The 17,434-nt window shown below is 44.8% G+C and overlaps 1 long non-coding RNA gene across 1 annotated transcript in view; it reads right to left on the bottom strand.

Annotated features, from left to right (window-relative positions):
• Positions 1–301: 301 nt before the first annotated feature.
• LOC145860862 (uncharacterized) overlaps positions 302–17,434 on the bottom strand; it is a 29,289-nt gene continuing 12,156 nt past the window's right edge. The window contains exon 2 of the long non-coding RNA XR_014380582.1: positions 302–2,374. This is a non-coding gene — a long non-coding RNA (uncharacterized LOC145860862). The remainder of the gene's footprint in view (positions 2,375–17,434) is intronic.

Raw genomic sequence — 17,434 nt, forward strand, 5'->3', positions numbered from 1 at the left:
TATTTTGCAACCTGTATGGCACACCTGTCAATACTTTTGTCCTCAAATGAAACTGGTATATTTTTCTATTTATGCCAGTTCCTTTCAGCCAATTTGTATCTTTAATATATGGCAGACAAACAAGTTCCCTACCTTCTCCCTATTCCACTTGCCTCCTCCATGCTAACATGATGTCGCTAGCATGGTTAATCAGTTGGTTGTTAGTTTGGATTGAGCAGACATTCCCATATATTTTCGATAGCTGCATATGTGACATAACTCCTCCGTTTCTATTCATCATATAATTAATACATATAATATATAAATATATATATATTTTAATCCATAAAGAAAAATCATGGTTGCATGATGTTGCTAGCATGGTTACATGACGTCGCTAGCATGGTTACATGACGTCGCTAGCATGGTTACATGATGTCGCTAGCATGGTTACATGATGTCGCTAGCATGGTTACATGATGTCGCTAGCATGGTTACATGACATTGCTAGCATGGTTACATGATGTCGCTAGCATGGTTACATGATGTAGCTAGCATGGTTACATGATGTCGCTAGTATGGTTACATGATGTCGCTAGCATGGTTACATGTTGCTAGCATGGTTACATGACGTCGCTAGCATGGTTACATGATGTCGCTAGCATGGTTACATGACGTCGCTAGCATGGTTACATGACGTCGCTAGCATGGTTACATGACGTTACTAGCATGGTTACATGATGTCGCTAGCATGGTTACATGATGTCGCTAGCATGGTTACATGATGTAGCTACTAGCATGGTTACTTGGTTGATGTATGTTCTATTCAGTCCTTCTTATTGGGTAATTATGATTAACATAGTAGTGGGTATAACCATAGTTGTATAAAAATAAGTAGATTACTAAATACACTGACTGACAATGAAATAGATGTATTTTCTATTTAAAAAAAATTATGGATCATCAATTTATATGATTGTGCATATTTTATATATTTCATATGTGTTGTGTATTATCCTTAGCAGCTATTTAAAAATATATATGTATTATTCAGGTATTCATAAGAGATAAATTCTTGTAAAATATTTAGGTAGATGTGAGTATTGCATTGACTTTCATTTATTGGTATTGTGTAATATGACATCACATACTTGCAGCAGTCAATGGGTTTACAGCCGAGGAAGTCCTTGTAATAATGACCAATGTGGTTGTTAATTTCAAGGGACTGACGGAAGCTGACCTCTCCTATTTAAGCAATAAGGCTCGAGGGGGTGTGCTATATTTGCCAATATCCCACGGCTAAGGGATGTTCTTATGCACGTCGCAACACGGAGTGCCTGGATACAGCCCCTAGCTGTGGTATTTGTCTGCAAGTATGTGATGACATATGAGTGAATATATTGTATAGAAATATATTATAGAAATGTAGGCCAATTTCTATCTTGCCCTGTTTATCAAAAGTGTTGGAAAAACTTAATAATCAACTAAAGTCAATAATCAACTGACTGGCTTTCTTGATGTCTATAGTATTCTCTCTGGTATGCAATCTGGTTTCCGCTCAGGTTATGGATGTCACAGCAACCTTAAAGGTCCTCAATGATGTCACCATTTCCCTTGATTCTAAGCAATGTTGTGCTGCTATTTTTATTGACTTGGCCAAAGCTTTTGATACGGTAGACCATTCTATTCCCGTGGGTCGGCTAAGGAGTATTGGTGTCTCTGAAGGGTCTTTGGCCTGGTTTGCTAACTACCTCTCTCAAAGAGCGCAGTGTATAAAGTCAGAACATCTGTTGTCTCAGCCACTGCCTGTCACCAAGGGAGTACCCCAAGGCTCGATCCTAGGCCCCACGCTCTTCTCAATTTACGTCGCTCTGGATAAGAGCGTCTGCTAAATGACGTAAATGTAAATCAAATTCAATCAATCAAATTTATTTTTATATAGCCCTTCGTACATCAGCTGATATCTCAAAGTGCTGTACAGAAACCCAGCCTAAAACCCCAAACAGCAAGCAAAGCATGTGAAAGAAGCACGGTGTCTAGGAAAAACTCCCTAGGAAAAACTCCCTAGAAAGGCCAAAAACCTAGGACGAAACCTAGAGAGGAACCAGGCTATGAGGGGTGGCCAGTCCTCTTCTGGCTGTGCAGGGTGGATATTATAACAGAACATGGTCAAGATGTTAAAATGTTAAAATGTTCATAAATGACCAGCATGGTCAAATAATAATAATCATAGTAGTTGTCGAGGGTGCAACAAGCACGTCCGGTGAACAGGTCAGGGTTCCATAGCCGCAGGCAGAACAGTTGAAACTGGAGCAGCAGCACGGCCAGGTGGACTGGGGACAGCAAGGAGTCATCATACCAGGTAGTCCTGAGGCATGGTCCTAGGGCTCAGGTCCTCCGAGAGAAAGACAGAAAGAGAGAAAGAGAGAATTAGAGAGAGCATATTTAAATTCACACAGGACACCGGATAAGACAAGAGAAATACTCCAGATGTAACAGACTGACCCTAGCCCCCTGACACATAAACTACTGCAGCATAAATACTGGAGGCTGAGACAGGAGGGATTAGAAGACACTGTGGCCCCATCCGATGATACCCCCGGACAGGGCCAAACAGGATGTAAAATGTAAAAATCAACAACATAGCTCAGGCAGTAGGAAGCTCTCTCATCCATTTATTTACAGATGATACATTCTTATACTCAGCTGGCCTCTCCCTGGATTTTTTGTTAAACGCTCTACAACAAAGCTTTCTTAGTGTCCAACAAGCTTTCTCTGCCCTTAACCTTGTTCTGAACACCTCCAAACATTTTTTTTATTATTATTATTTTTTTTTTTTTACATTTTAAGCAGACACTCTTATCCAGAGCAACTTACAGTAGTGAATGCTTACATTTCATACATTTTTTTTCATACTGGCCCCCCGTGGGAATCAAACCCACAACCCTGGCATTGGAAACACCATGCTCTACCAACTGAGCCACACGGGACCACAGCAAAACAAAGGTCATGTGGTTTGGTAAGAAGAATGCCCCTCTCCCCACCGGTGTGATTACTACCTCTGAGGGTTTAGAGCTTGAGGTACTAACCTCATACAAATAGTTGTGGGTATGGCTACACTGTCCTTCTCACAGCACATATTCAAGCTGCAGGTTAAGGTTAAATCTAGTCTTGGTTTCCTCTATCGTAATCGCTCCTCTTTCACCCCTGCTGCCAAACGAACCCTAATTCAGAATGACCATCCTACCCATGGTAGATTATGGAGACATAATTTATAGATCAGCAGGTAAGGGTGCTCTCGAGCGGCTAGATGTTCTTTACCATTCGGCATTCAGATTTGCCTCCAATGCTCCTTATAGGACACCACTGCACTCTATACTCTTCTGTAAACTGGTCATCTCTGTAAACCCAACACAAGACCCACTGGTTGATGCTTATTTATAAAACCCTCTTAGGCCTCACTCCCCTCTATCTGAGATATCTACTGCAGCACTCATTCTCCACATACAACACCCGTTCTGCCAGTGACATTCTGTTCAAGGTCCCCAAAGCACACACATCCCTGGGTCGCTCCTCTTTTCAGTTTGTTGCACGAGCTGCAAAAAACACTCAAACTGGACAGTTTTATCTCCATCTCTACATTCAAAGACTTAATCATGGACACTCTTACTGACAGTTGTGGCTGCTTCGCGTGATGTGTTGTTGTCTCTACCTTTTTACCCTTTGTGTTGTTGTTTGTGCCCAATAATGTCTGTACCATGCTGTGTTGTTGTCATGTTGTGTTGCTACCATGCTGTGTTGTCATGTGTTGCTACCTTGCTATGTTGTTATCTTAGGTCTCTCTTTATGTAGTGTTGTTTCTCTTGTAGTGATGTGTGTTTTGTCCTATATTTTTATTTAATTTATTTTTATTTTTAATCCCAGCCCCCATCCCCGCAGGAGGCCTTTTGGTAGGCCGTCATTGTAAATAAGAATATGTTCTTGACTGACTTACCTAGTTAAATAAAAATATAAATAAAAAAAGCATGCCAATTCTGTGATGTTGTGTTGTGTGACATGGCCTTTTATTGTCTCCAGCACAAGGTGCACCTGTGTAATGATCATGCTGTTTAATCAGCTTCTTGATATGCCACACCTGTCAGGTGGATGGATTATCTTGGCAAAGGACAAATGCTCACTAACAGGGATGTAAACAAATTTATGCAGAAAATTTGATAGAAATAAGCTTTTTTGTGTGCGTATGGAACATTTCTGGGATCTTTTATTTCAGCTCATGACACATGGGACCAACACTTTATATGTTGCGTTTATATATTTTTTCAGTATATATAAATGGTGTGTATGGACAGTATATGAATAGAAAAGGTTTGTACAGCTGTAGTTACTGTATACAGGATGAGCCTTGACTAGAATACAGTATATACATATGAAGTGGGTAAAATGGTATGTAAACATTATTCAAGTGACCAGTGTTAATGACTATGTACATAGGGCAGCAGGGTAGAGTACCGGGTGGTAGCCGGCTAGTAACAGTCACTAAGGTTCAGGGCAGGGTACCGGGTGGAGGCTGGCTAGTAACAGTCACTAAGGTTCAGGGCAGGGTACTGGTTGGTAGCCGGCTAGTAACAGTCACTAAGGTTCAGGGCAGGGTACTGGGTGGAGGCAGGCTAGTAACAGTCACTAAGGTTCAGGGCAGGGTACTGGTTGGAGGCTGGCTAGTAACAGTGACTAAGGTTCAGGGCAGGGTACTGGGTGGTAGCTGGCTAGTAACAGTCACTAAGGTTCAGGGCAGGGTACTGGTTGGTAGCCGGCTAGTAACAGTCACTAAGGTTCAGGGCAGGATACTGGGTGGAGGCAGGCTAGTAACAGTTACTAAGGTTCAGGGCAGGGTACTGGGTGGAGGCTGGCTAGTAACAGTCACTAAGGTTCAGGGCAGGGTACTGGGTGGAGGCCGGCTAGTAACAGTCACTAAGGTTCAGGGCAGGGTACTGGGTGGAGGCTAGTAACAGTCACTAAGGTTCAGGGCAGGCTAGTAACAGTCACTAAGGTTCAGGGCAGGGTACTGGGTGGAGGCTGGCTAGTAACAGTGACTAAGGTTCAGGGCAGGGTACTGGGTGGAGGCTGGCTAGTAACAGTCACTAAGGTTCAGGGCAGGGTACTGGGTGGAGGCTGCCTAGTAACAGTCACTAAGGTTCAGGGCAGGGTACTGGGTGGAGGCAGGCTAGTAACAGTCACTAAGGTTCAGGGCAGGGTACTGGGTGGAGGCTGGCTAGTAACTGTCACTAAGGTTCAGGGCAGGGTACTGGGTGGAGGCCGGCTAGTAACAGTCACTAAGGTTCAGGGCAGGGTACTGGGTGGAGGCTAGTAACAGTCACTAAGGTTCAGGGCAGGGTACTGGGTGGAGGCTGGCTAGTAACAGTGACTAAGGTTCAGGGCAGGGTACTGGGTGGAGGCAGGCTAGTAACAGTCACTAAGGTTCAGGGCAGGGTAGTGGGTGGAGGCTGGCTAGTGTAACTGATGTGAAATGGCTAGTTAGTTAGCGGTGGTGCGCGCTAATAGCATTTCAATCAGTGACGTCACTCGCTCTGAGACTTGAAGTAGGGTTTCCCCTTGCGTTGCAAGGGCCGCGGCTTTTGTGGTGCGATGGGTAACGATGCTTCGTGGGGTGTCAGTTGTTGATGTGTGCAAGGGTCCCTGGTTCGAGCCCAGGTTGGGGCGAAGATAGGGACGGAACCTACACTGTTACACTAGTAACAGTCACTAAGGTTCAGGGCAGGGTACTGGGTGGAGGCTAGTAACAGTCACTAAGGTTCAGGGCAGGGTACTGGGTGGAGGCTAGTAACAGTCACAAGGGTCCGGGTAGGGTACTGGGTGGAGGCTGGCTAGTAACAGTCACTAAGGTTCAGGGCAGGGTACTGGGTGGAGGCAGGCTAGTAACAGTCACTAAGGTTCAGGGCAGGGTACTGGGTGGAGGCTGGCTAGTAACAGTCACTAAGGTTCAGGGCAGGGTACTGGGTGGAGGCTGGCTAGTAACAGTCACTAAGGTTCAGGGCAGGGTACTGGGTGGAGGCTGGCTAGTAACAGTGACTAAGGTTCAGGGCAGGGTACTGGGTGGAGGCAGGCTAGTAACAGTCACTAAGGTTCAGGGCAGGGTACTGGGTGGAGGCTGGCTAGTAACAGTCACTATGGTTCAGGGCAGGGTACTGGGTGGAGGCAGGCTAGTAACAGTCACTAAGGTTCAGGGCAGGGTACTGGGTGGAGGCAGGCTAGTAACAGTCACTAAGGTTCAGGGCAGGGTACTGGGTGGAGGCAGGCTAGTAACAGTCACTAAGGTTCAGGGCAGGGTACTGGGTGGAGGCAGGCTAGTAACAGTCACTAAGGTTCAGGGCAGGGTACTGGGTGGAGGCAGGCTAGTAACAGTCACTAAGGTTCAGGGCAGGGTACTGGGTGGAGGCAGGCTAGTAACAGTCACTAAGGTTCAGGGCAGGGTACTGGGTGGAGGCCGGCTAGTGGTGACTATTAAACAGTCTGATGACCTGGAGATGGAAGCTGTTTTCTCAGTCTCTCGGTCACAGCTTTGATGCACCTGTATTGACCTCCTTCTTGATAGGGTGAACAGGCCGTATATTTATTTAGTGTTTGTCACGCTGACATGAATCTGAGTTGTAGTTAAGTAATAAGTTCCAACCAGAGAGGAGAGAGGTTAAAGAAGGATTTTTAAGCCTTGCGACAACGGAGACATGGATTGTGTATGTGTGCCATTCAGAGGGCGAATGGGCAAGATAACATTTTAAGTGCCTTTGAATGGAGTATGGTAGTAGGTGCCAGGCGGACCGTTTTGTGTGAAGAACTGCAACGTTGCTGGGTTTTTCCTGCTCAACAGTTTCCTGTGTGTCCACCATCCAAAGGACATCCAGCCAACATGACAACTGTGGGAAGCATTGAAGTCAACATGGGCCAGCATCCCTGTGGAACACTTTTGACACCTTGTAGAGTCCTGACGAATTTAGCCTGTTTTATTTTTAAAAGTGTGTCACACTGACATAAGTTATAACTAGTCAGTTTTATTAGGAGACACATGGTATACACCGTCCAACCAAATGCTTACTTGCAGGTTCCTTCTAGACAATACAACAACAATAAGAACTAATACAAGATAAGAATAGGAACATAAAGTAAATGTCTCATTAGAATAGAATACACATTTTAGCGTCAGTGTAATACAAGAAGCCACAATTTATAGTCCAATATTTACACGTGTTTTGTGTTTTCAGTGTGTGTTTGCGTGTGTGTTTGTGTGCATGCATGAGTGAGTGTGTGTGTGGATGTGGGTATATCTGTGTGGATGTGTGTATATCTGTGTGGGTGTGTGTTGTTGTGTGTATATTTGTGTGTGTGTGTGTGGATGTGTGTATAAATGGCGCCAACAGAGATGGTCGCCTCGCTTCGAGACCTGCAGTATTTTTTAGTTTTTTTATGTATTATTTCTTACATTGTTACCCCAGGAAATCTTAAGTCTTATTACTATTGGAAGAACTATTGGATATAAGAGACGAAGCGGCCTCCTGGTCAGGCTCCGTAGACGTGCACATCGCCCACCGCTCCCGAGTATACTACTCGCCAATGTCTCTTGACAACAAGGTAGACGAAATATGAGTAAGGGTTGCCTTCCAGAGAGACATCAGAGATTGCAACATCCTCTGTTTCAAGGAAACATGGCTCTCTCGGGATATGTTGTTGGAATCATTCAGCCACCGGGCTTCTCCATGCATCGCGCCGACAGAATCAAAGCAGGTGGTCAGGCCTGTTAGAATCAGAGCAGGTGGTCAGTCCTGTTAGAATCAGAGCAGGAGGTCAGTCCTGTTAGAATCAGAGCAGGAGGTCAGTCCTGTTAGAATCAGAGCAGGTGGTCAGTCCTGTTAGGGTTAGAATCAGAGCAGGTGGTCAGTCCTGTTAGAATCAGAACAGGTGGTCAGTCCTGTTAGGGTTAGAATCAGAGCAGGTGGTCAGTCTTGTTAGGGTTAGAATCAGAGCAGGTGGTCAGTCCAGTTAGAATCAAAGCAGGTGGTCAGTCCAGTTAGAATAAGAGCAGGTGGTCAGTCCTGTTAGAATCAGAGCAGGAGGTCAGTCCTGTTAGGGTTAGAATCAGTGCAGGTGGTCAGTGCTGTTAGGTTTAGAATCAGAGCAGGTGGTCAGTCCTGTTCAAGAGTCTTATAGCTTGTAGATAGAAACTGTCTCTGAGCCTGTTGGTATCAGACCTCAAGCTCCATTACTGTCTTCCCAATGGTAAGGGAGAGAACAGCTTGTAGGGTCTTTTTTTATTATTTAACAAAGCAAATCAGTTAAGAACAAATTATTATTTACAATGACAGCCTAGGAACAGTGGGTTAACTGCCTTGTTCAGGGGCAGAACGACAGATTTTTACCTTGTCAGCTCGGGGATTCGATCAAGCAACCTTTTGTGGTTACTGGCCCAACGCTCTAACCAGTAGTCTACCTGTTGCCCTTTGATGATGCTGCAGGACTTCCTCAGGCACCATTTCAGGTAGATGTCCTGGATGGGTGGGAACACGGTCCGTCTTCACCACCCGCTGGAGGGCCTTGCGGCCGTGGAAGGAGCAATTCCCGTTCCAGGCCGTAACGCAACCAGTCAGGATGCAACGGTAGTATTTGTAGAGGACCTGGGGTGGCATGCTGAATTTTTACAGCCGCCTCAGGAAGTGACTGATGATGGCGTTGGTGTTGCGCAAAATTATTAAAAAATACAGTAACTGCTTTTAACGATATACATGCAGTGGGAAAACTACAGTGTATTATGTTATATATATAAAATACAGACCATCTGGTAACTGTGACTGGGTTCACTGAAACAAGAGACACTGTAGTGTAGCTCAATTAAAAGGGTCCATCAGGCAACATATTAATTACCATTATCACTACTGCTCTCTGGCGTCTCTTAATTACTTTGGTTGGAGAGGTTGAATGGATATGAAACAGCACCTAGGGAATAAGTCATCTGCATATGTTGGTTGGTTGCTTGGTTGGTTGGTTAACATGTTTTCAGATGGTGTTGTGCAGTAGTCTGGTCCCAGATCCTAGGGAATAAGCTATCTGTAGTAGTAGTAGTGTGTTGGTTGGTTGGTTGGTTAACATGTTTTCAGATGGTGTTGTGCAGTAGACTGGTCCCAGATCTGTTTGTACTGTCTCGCCAACTCCATTGCGATGTGATAATGAGGACTGCACAAACAGATCTGGGACCAGTCTAGTTGTTAGGTTCCCAAAACAACCTAATGCAATCAAAGAATAACAAGATGAGGTCAGTCAGCTGTCAGTAAAAGCTTTATCGTGGTGAATGTCAGGAGTCAGGAGATAAACAAGTAATCTAATTGTAATACGCACAGAGATCTCTTCTACTGCTGAGAGGGCGTCACAATGAGTCAGTCCACATGACAAAAAAAAGGTAGCCTATGAGAGAAGCAAAAGGTGAAACATATATATCAATATATATTTACAAATATATTTCCTAACAGCCCACTGTTTGGGGAAGTGTTTTGGAAGGTAGACATTTTGGGGTAAGAATACTCTTTTTCCATTGTAAAATGGAAGTCAGCACAATATTGATGCCTCTCAATACGGTATCCTCAACAATATCCTCGGTTCATAGTTCATAGATTCCGATGATGGACGGATTTATTTATTTATCCACTTTCTTTGGCCAGAGCTTGATAGACAGAGTGATAAATAACACTTGAGTGTCGATCAAAAGTAATACACTATAAAGCTACTAGGGTGGCAATCTGTAGCTAGAGAATAGGGTGCCAATCTGTAGCTAGGGAATAGGGTGCAATCTGTAGCTAGAGAATAGGGTGCCAATCTGTAGATAGGGAATAGGGTGCCAATCTGTAGCTAGGGAATAGGTTGCCAATCTGTAGCTAGAGAATAGGGTGCCAATCTGTAGCTAGGGAATAGGGTGCCAATCTGTAGCTAGGGAATAGGGTGCCAATCTGTAGCGAGGGAATAGGGTGCCAATCTGTAGCTAGGGAATAGGGTGCTAATCTGTAGCTAGGGAATAGGGTGCCAATCTGTAGCTAGGGAAAAGGGTGCCAATCTGTAGCTAGGGAATAGGGTGCTAATCTGTAGCTAGGAAATAGGGTGCCAATCTGTAGCTAGGGAATAGGGTGCAAATCTGTAGCTAGGGAATAGGGTGCAAATCTGTAGCTAGGGAATAGGGTGCCAATCTGTAGCTAGGGAATAGGGTGCCAATCTGTAGCTAGGGAATAGGGTGCAATCTGTAGCTAGGGAAAAGGGTGCCAATCTGTAGCGAGGGAAAAGGGTGCCAATCTGTAGCTAGGGGATAGGGTGCCAATCTGTAGCTAGGAAATAGGGTGCCAATCTGTAGCTAGGGAATAGGGTGCCAATCTGTAGTGAGGGAATAGGGTGCCAATCTGTAGCTAGGGAGTAGGGTGCCATTTCCGACCAACCCTTGGCGTATGTCCATATCAACAGTAGCAGAAGCCATGGATTACAGGCAACATCCGCACTGAGCTAAAGCCTCGAGCTGCCGCTTTCTCGGAGCGGGACACGAATAAAAGCGGGAAGCTTATAAAAAAATCCCACCACGACCTCCGACGAGCCATCAGACAGGCAAAGGGTCAAGGACTTAGACTATTACGCCGGCTCTGATGCTTGCTGGATGTGGCAGGGCTTGCAAACTTTTACAAAGGGAAACCCAGTCTTAAACTGCTCAGTGATGCGAGCCTACCAGACGAGCTAAATGCCTTCTTTGCTCGCTTCGAGGCAAGCAACACTAAACCATTCACAAGTCCTCCCGAGTGGCGCAGCGAGATAAGGCACTGCATTTCAGTGCAAGAGGTGTCACTACAGTCCCTGGTTTGAATCCAGGCTGTATCACATCCGGCTGTGATTGGAAGTCCCATAGGGCGGCGTACAATTGGCCTAGCGTCGTCCGGGTTTGGCCGGGACAGGCCGTCATAGTAAAAAAGAATTTGTTCTTAACTGACTTGCCTAGTTAAATTAAGGTTAAATAGAAAGGCCACGGGGCCAGAAGGATTACCAGGATGTGTTCTCAGAGCATGCGTTGGCAAGTGGCTTCACTGTGATTTTCAACTTCTTCCTGACCCAGTCTGAAATACCTACATGTTTCAAGCAGACCACCCTATTCCCTGTGCCCAAGAATGCCAAGGTAACCTGTCTAAATTACTATTGCGTCGTAGCACTCACATCTATAGCCATGAAATGCTTTGAAATGCTGGTCACGGCTCACATCGACACACTCACCCCAGACACCCTAGACCCACTCCAATTCGCATACCGACCCCATCAGATCCACAGATGACGCAATCTCTATTGCACTCCACACTGCCCTCTAATCTGTGTCAGACCACACAGCCCTTGGTCTGCACTGGTACAGGTTTTACTGCACTGCTCAACTGAACTTATGTCAGCACTAGTCTTGTGGAGAAACGTGATGATGACATATCCCGTGATGATAGCAGTGAGCACATGACGTTGTAAAGATTACGTTAATTTCTTTAAGCTTGTCGGAGAGACCCGTTTGCATTGGAGACCATTCCATTTGTCTTAGATTAGCATTAGCTTTTTTTTCCTCTTCCTATTTTCTTAAAAAAAAAAACATTGATCTTGCCTTTGATTTAACAGCTAGCTAGAGCCATCAGTTCATCAACATGATGTATATAATTAGATCATAATTACCCCCAATCTACTGGTACGATAGGAGAGGTATAATTACACATTCTTTCTCCCAGTGCCTGTTCTGTAGAACACATCTTCACAATGCTCTATTTGAAAGGAGTTTGTAACTTGTAGGAGCTCTATTTGAAAGGAGTTTGTAACTTGTAGGAGCTCTATTTGAAAAGAGTTTGTAACTTGTAGGAGCTCTATTTGAAAGGAGTTTGTAACTTGTAGGAGCTCTATTTGAAAGGAGTTTGTAACTTGTGGGAGCTCTATTTGAAAAGAGTTTGTAACTTGTAGGAGCTCTATTTGAAAAGAGTTTGTAACTTGTGGGAGCTCTATTTGAAAAGAGTTTGTAACTTGTAGGAGCTCTATTTGAAAAGAGTTTGTAACTTGTAGGAGCTCTATTTGAAAGGAGTTTGTAACTTGTAGGAGCTCTATTTGAAAGGAGTTTGTAACTTGTGGGAGCTCTATTTGAAAAGAGTTTGTAACTTGTTGGAGTTCTATTTGAAAGGAGTTTGTAACTTGTAGGAGCTCTATTTAAAAGGAGTTTGTAGCTTGTAGGAGCTCTATTTGAAAGGAGTTTGTAACTTGTAGGAGCTCTATTTGAAAAGAGTTTGTAACTTGTAGGAGTTCTATTTGAAAGGAGTTTGTAACTTGTAGGAGCTCTATTTGAAAGGAGTTTGTAACTTGTAAGAGCTCTATTTGAAATGTAATTTTTTTTTAAAGAACATTTTTATTTCACGTTAATTTAACAAGGTAGGCCAGTTGAGAACAAGTTCTCATTTACAACTGCGACCTGGCCAAGATAAAGCAAAGCAGTGCGACAAAAACAACAACACAGAGTTACACATAAACAAACGTACAGTCAATAACACAAAATAAAAGAAAAATAGAAACATCTATGTACAGTGTGTGCAAATGTAGAAGAGTAGGGAGGTAGGCAATAAATTGGCCATAGAGGCAAAAATAATTACAATTTAGCATTAATACTGGAGTGATAGATGTGCAGATGATGATGTGCAAGTAGAGATACTGGGATGCAAAAGAGCAAGAGGGTAAGTAATAATATGGGGATGAGGTAGTTGGGTGTGCTATTTACAGATGGGCTGTGTACAGGTACGGTGATCGGTAAGCTGCTCTGACAGTTTACCGATCACTGTACCTGTACACAGTGCACATTCAGTTAGGCTTGACAGAACTTCAAAGAGAAGATAAACCTAAATACTGCTCTTGCTCCTATCACTGTTTTATTAAAACTTTACAGAACTGAAAGGCCTGTCTTCTCAAATAAAACCTACATTACATTTGAGTCATTTAGCAGACACTCTTATCCAGAGCTACTTACAGTAGTGAATGCATACATTTCATTTCATGCATTTAAATTTTTAATTTTTAATTTATTTTTTTGTACTGGTCCCCCGTGGGAATCGAACCCACAGCCCTGTAAACACCATGCTCTACCAACTGAGCCACAGGGAAGAGCATGTGCAAAGAGTGGAGTGAATCGCCCATCTTCCAAATTTATTCGGCTAACAAAGTGATTCCTGTAGAAGCTCGTGATTTGTTTTCTTCGTGTCATGTCAGATTGAACAACACGCTAGGAGAAAAGGGGAGGAGCCTGCTCTAAAACAAAGAGGAGACAACAACAACAGGAACTTGTGACTGGATAAGTAGAGTCATGGTGTTGTGATCAAAGAGAGGAAACAGATGAGCCAGTCTTCTAAACCACCAGGTCAAAGTTCACATCAGCAGTTTCAGCAACAGATTAGTCAGTCTTCTAAACCACCAGGTCAAAGTTCACATCAGCAGTTTCAGCAACAGATTAGTCAGTCTTCTAAACCATCAGGTCAAAGTTCACATCAGCAGTTTCAGTAACTGTTTCATTTGATGATTCCCTTGAGAAATATTCAAATATGAACTAATAGGGGTGACAGAAAGAGGAAACTGAAGGCCAGAAAAAAGCAAGTATTGGTAACTGCATACAAATTAACATGGCAGGTTAGGAGAACTAGCCTAGCAGGTTAGGAGAATGAGGTTAAGGTCAGGAAAAGGGTTAGGCTTAGCTAAAGTGCTAAGGAAGCAGCAAGTAGCCACACAAAACGATCTTGAGTGGCAACCAATCTGCCCAATTAGCTGTTAGATTTCCATACACCCACTTATGTGGACCCCCCCTCATTTATTTGGCAATGTCCACTTTCAGACACTCCACGTATGACTCAAAGAAAGTGCTGACTTCTGGTTCGAAAGAGTTCTCAGTTCCACATGCGTCTGTCTGGTTGAAGCATCGCACACACACGCACGCGCGCGCACACACACACGCACGCACGCACGCACGCACGCACGCACACACACACACACACACACACACACACACACACACACACACACACACACACACACACACAAACATGGCGAGCAGTGAAGCTGCTGTTAACATCATAACGTTATCTGTCTGGAACGTAGCATACGTGTAATACCAACCTGAGGCCCCAGCCAGCCACGCTTGCAGTTCAATTTAGATGTTTTATACTGTATATCAGAGGAGGCTGGTGGAAGGAGGAGCTATAGGAGGACGGGCTCATCGGAATGGAATAAATGGAACAGTGTCAAACACATCAAACATATGGAAACCATGTTAGGTTATGGAAACCACGTTAGGTTATGGATGTTAGGTTATGGAAACCACGTTAGGTTAGGGAAACCATGTTAGGTTAGGGAAACCACGTTAGGTTATGGAAACCACGTTAGGTTATGGAAACCACGTTAGATTAGGGAAACCACGTTAGGTTATGGAAACCACGTTAGGTTATGGACGTTAGGTTATGGAAACCACGTTAGGTTAGGGAAACCACGTTAGGTTAGGGAAACCACGTTAGGTTATGGAAACCACGTTAGGTTATGGAAACCACGTTAGATTAGGGAAACGACGTTAGGTTATGGAAACCACGTTAGGTTATGGACGTTAGGTTATGGAAACCACGTTAGGTTATGGAAACCACGTTAGGTTATGGAAACCACGTTAGGTTAGGGAAACCACGTTAGTTTATGGAAACCATGTTAGGTTAGGGAAACCACGTTAGGTTATGGAAACCACGTTAGGTTAGGGAAACCACGTTAGGTTATGGAAACCATGTTAGGTTAGGGAAACCACGTTAGGTTATGGAAACCACGTTAGGTTATGGAAACCACGTTAGGTTATGGAAACCACGTTAGGTTAGGGAAACCATGTTAGGTTATGGAAACCACGTTAGGTTAGGGAAACCATGTTAGGTTAGGGACGTTAGGTTATGGAAACCACATTAGGTTATGAAACCACGTTAGGTTATGGAAACCACGTTAAGTTAGGGAAACCACGTTAGGTTATGGAAACCACGTTAGGTTAGGGAAACCACGTTAGGTTATGGAAACCACGTTAGGTTAGGGAAACCACGTTAGGTTAGGGAAACCACGTTAGGTTAGGGAAACCACGTTAGGTTAGGGAAACCACGTTAGGTTATGGAAACCACGTTAGGTTAGGGAAACCATGTTAGGTTAGGGAAACCACGTTAGGTTATGGAAACCACGTTAGGTTATGGAAACCACGTTAGGTTAGGGACGTTAGGTTATGGAAACCACGTTAGGTTATGGAAACCACGTTAGGTTATGGAAACCACGTTAGGTTAGGGAAACCACATTAGGTTAGGGAAACCACGTTAGGTTAGGGAAACCACGTTAGCTTAGGGAAACCACGTTAGGTTATGGAAACCACGTTAGGTTAGGGAAACCACGTTAGATTAGGGACGTTAGGTTATGGAAACCACGTTAGGTTATGGAAACCACGTTAGGTTATGGAAACCACGTTAGATTAGGGACGTTAGGTTATGGAAACCACGTTACGTTATGGAAACCACGTTAGGTTAGGGAAACCACGTTAGGTTAGGGAAACCACGTTAGGTTAGGGACGTTAGGTTATGGAAACCACGTTAGGTTATGGAAACCACGTTAGGTTAGGGAAACCACGTTAGGTTAGGGAAACCACGTTAGGTTAGGGAAACCACGTTTGACTGTATTCCATTTATACCATTCCAATGAGCCCGTCCTCCTATAGCTCCTCCCACCAGCCTCCTATCACTCCAATGAGCCCGTCCTCCTATAGCCCCTCCCACCAGCATCCTATAGCTCCAATGAGCCCGTCCTCCTATAGCTCCTCCCAGCAGCCTCCTATAGCTCCTCCCACCAGCCTCCTATAGCTCCAATGAGCCCGTCCTCCTATAGCTCCTCCCACCAGCCTCCTATCACTCCAATGAGCCCGTCCTCCTATAGCCCCTCCCACCAGCATCCTATAGCTCCAATGAGCCCGTCCTCCTATAGCTCCTCCCAGCAGCCTCCTATAGCTCCTCCCACCAGCCTCCTATAGCTCCAATGAGCCCGTCCTCCTATAGCTCCTCCCACCAGCATCCTATAGCTCCAATGAGCCCGTCCTCCTATAGCTCCTCCCACCAGCCTCCTATAGCTCCTCCCACCAACCTCCTATAGCTCCTCCCACCAGCATCCTATAGCTCCAATGAGCCCGTCCTCCTATAGCTCCTCCCACCAGCCTCCTATAGCTCCAATGAGCCCGTCCTCCTATAGCTCCTCCCACCAACATCCTATAGCTCCAATGAGCCCGTCCTCCTATAGCTCCTCCCACCAGCATCCTATAGCTCCAATGAGCCCGTCCTCCTATAGCTCCTCCCACCAGCATCCTATAGCTCCAATGAGCCCGTCCTCTTATAGCTCCTCCCACCAGCATCCTATAGCTCCAATGAGCCCGTCCTCCTATAGCTCCTCCCACCAGCCTCCTATAACTCCTCCCACCAGCCTCCTATAGCTCCTCCCACCAGCCTCCTATAGCTCGTCCCACCAGCATCCTATAGCTCCAATGAGCCCATCCTCCTATAGCTCCTCCCACCAGCCTCCTATAGCTCCTCCCACCAGCCTCCTATAACTCCTCCCACCAGCCTCCTATAGCTCCTCCCACCAGCCTCCTATAGCTCCAATGAGCCCGTCCTCCTATAGCTCCTCCCACCAGCATCCTATAGCTCCAATGAGCCCGTCCTCCTATAGCCCCTCCCACCAGCCTCCTATAGCTCCTCCCACCAGCCTCCTATAACTCCTCCCACCAGCCTCCTATAGCTCCTCCCACCCACCTTCCTCCTCGGCTATATATCCCCTCCCTACTGCTCAACACTGCAGTATAGTTCAACCAACAGTCTTTCTTACTCAATTATTATTTTTACTTTCAAAGATTACATATTGACTAACATGATATTATCCTGTCCAACTTTTTTATAGTGTGAGAGACTGTGTGCCTGTGTGAAGAGAGAGAGAGAGGTACAGTAGAGAGACAGAGAGGGTATAGAGAGAGTTAGAGAGAAAGAGAGAGAGAGAAAGGGTAGAGCGAGAGTAGAGAGAGCAAGAGAGCGAGTTGAAAGATGGGGAGAAAAGGAGAGAGCCTGTGCCCTGTGGTATTAGATTATACTCTGTGAGACAAGTTAAAGGGAGACAAAGAGTCGCTGGCTGATTGGTTTAGCTAGAGAGGTTCTACACAGACATACCCAGATGGCTAATTAAATGTTCATGTTATTCACATTCGCAGCAATGACTTGTTATCACAATCTGTTCACTGTGCTTTATGGACGGAACATGATAACATTATGTGTTATCAAAAACAATCAGTCAGTAAACCATGTACATGTTATTTCCTCAGGTTGGGTGTTGG

Source organism: Salmo salar, chromosome 15, assembly GCF_965601325.2.
Source record: "Salmo salar chromosome 15, fSalSal1, whole genome shotgun sequence".
Classification (NCBI taxonomy): Eukaryota; Metazoa; Chordata; class Actinopteri; order Salmoniformes; family Salmonidae; genus Salmo; species Salmo salar.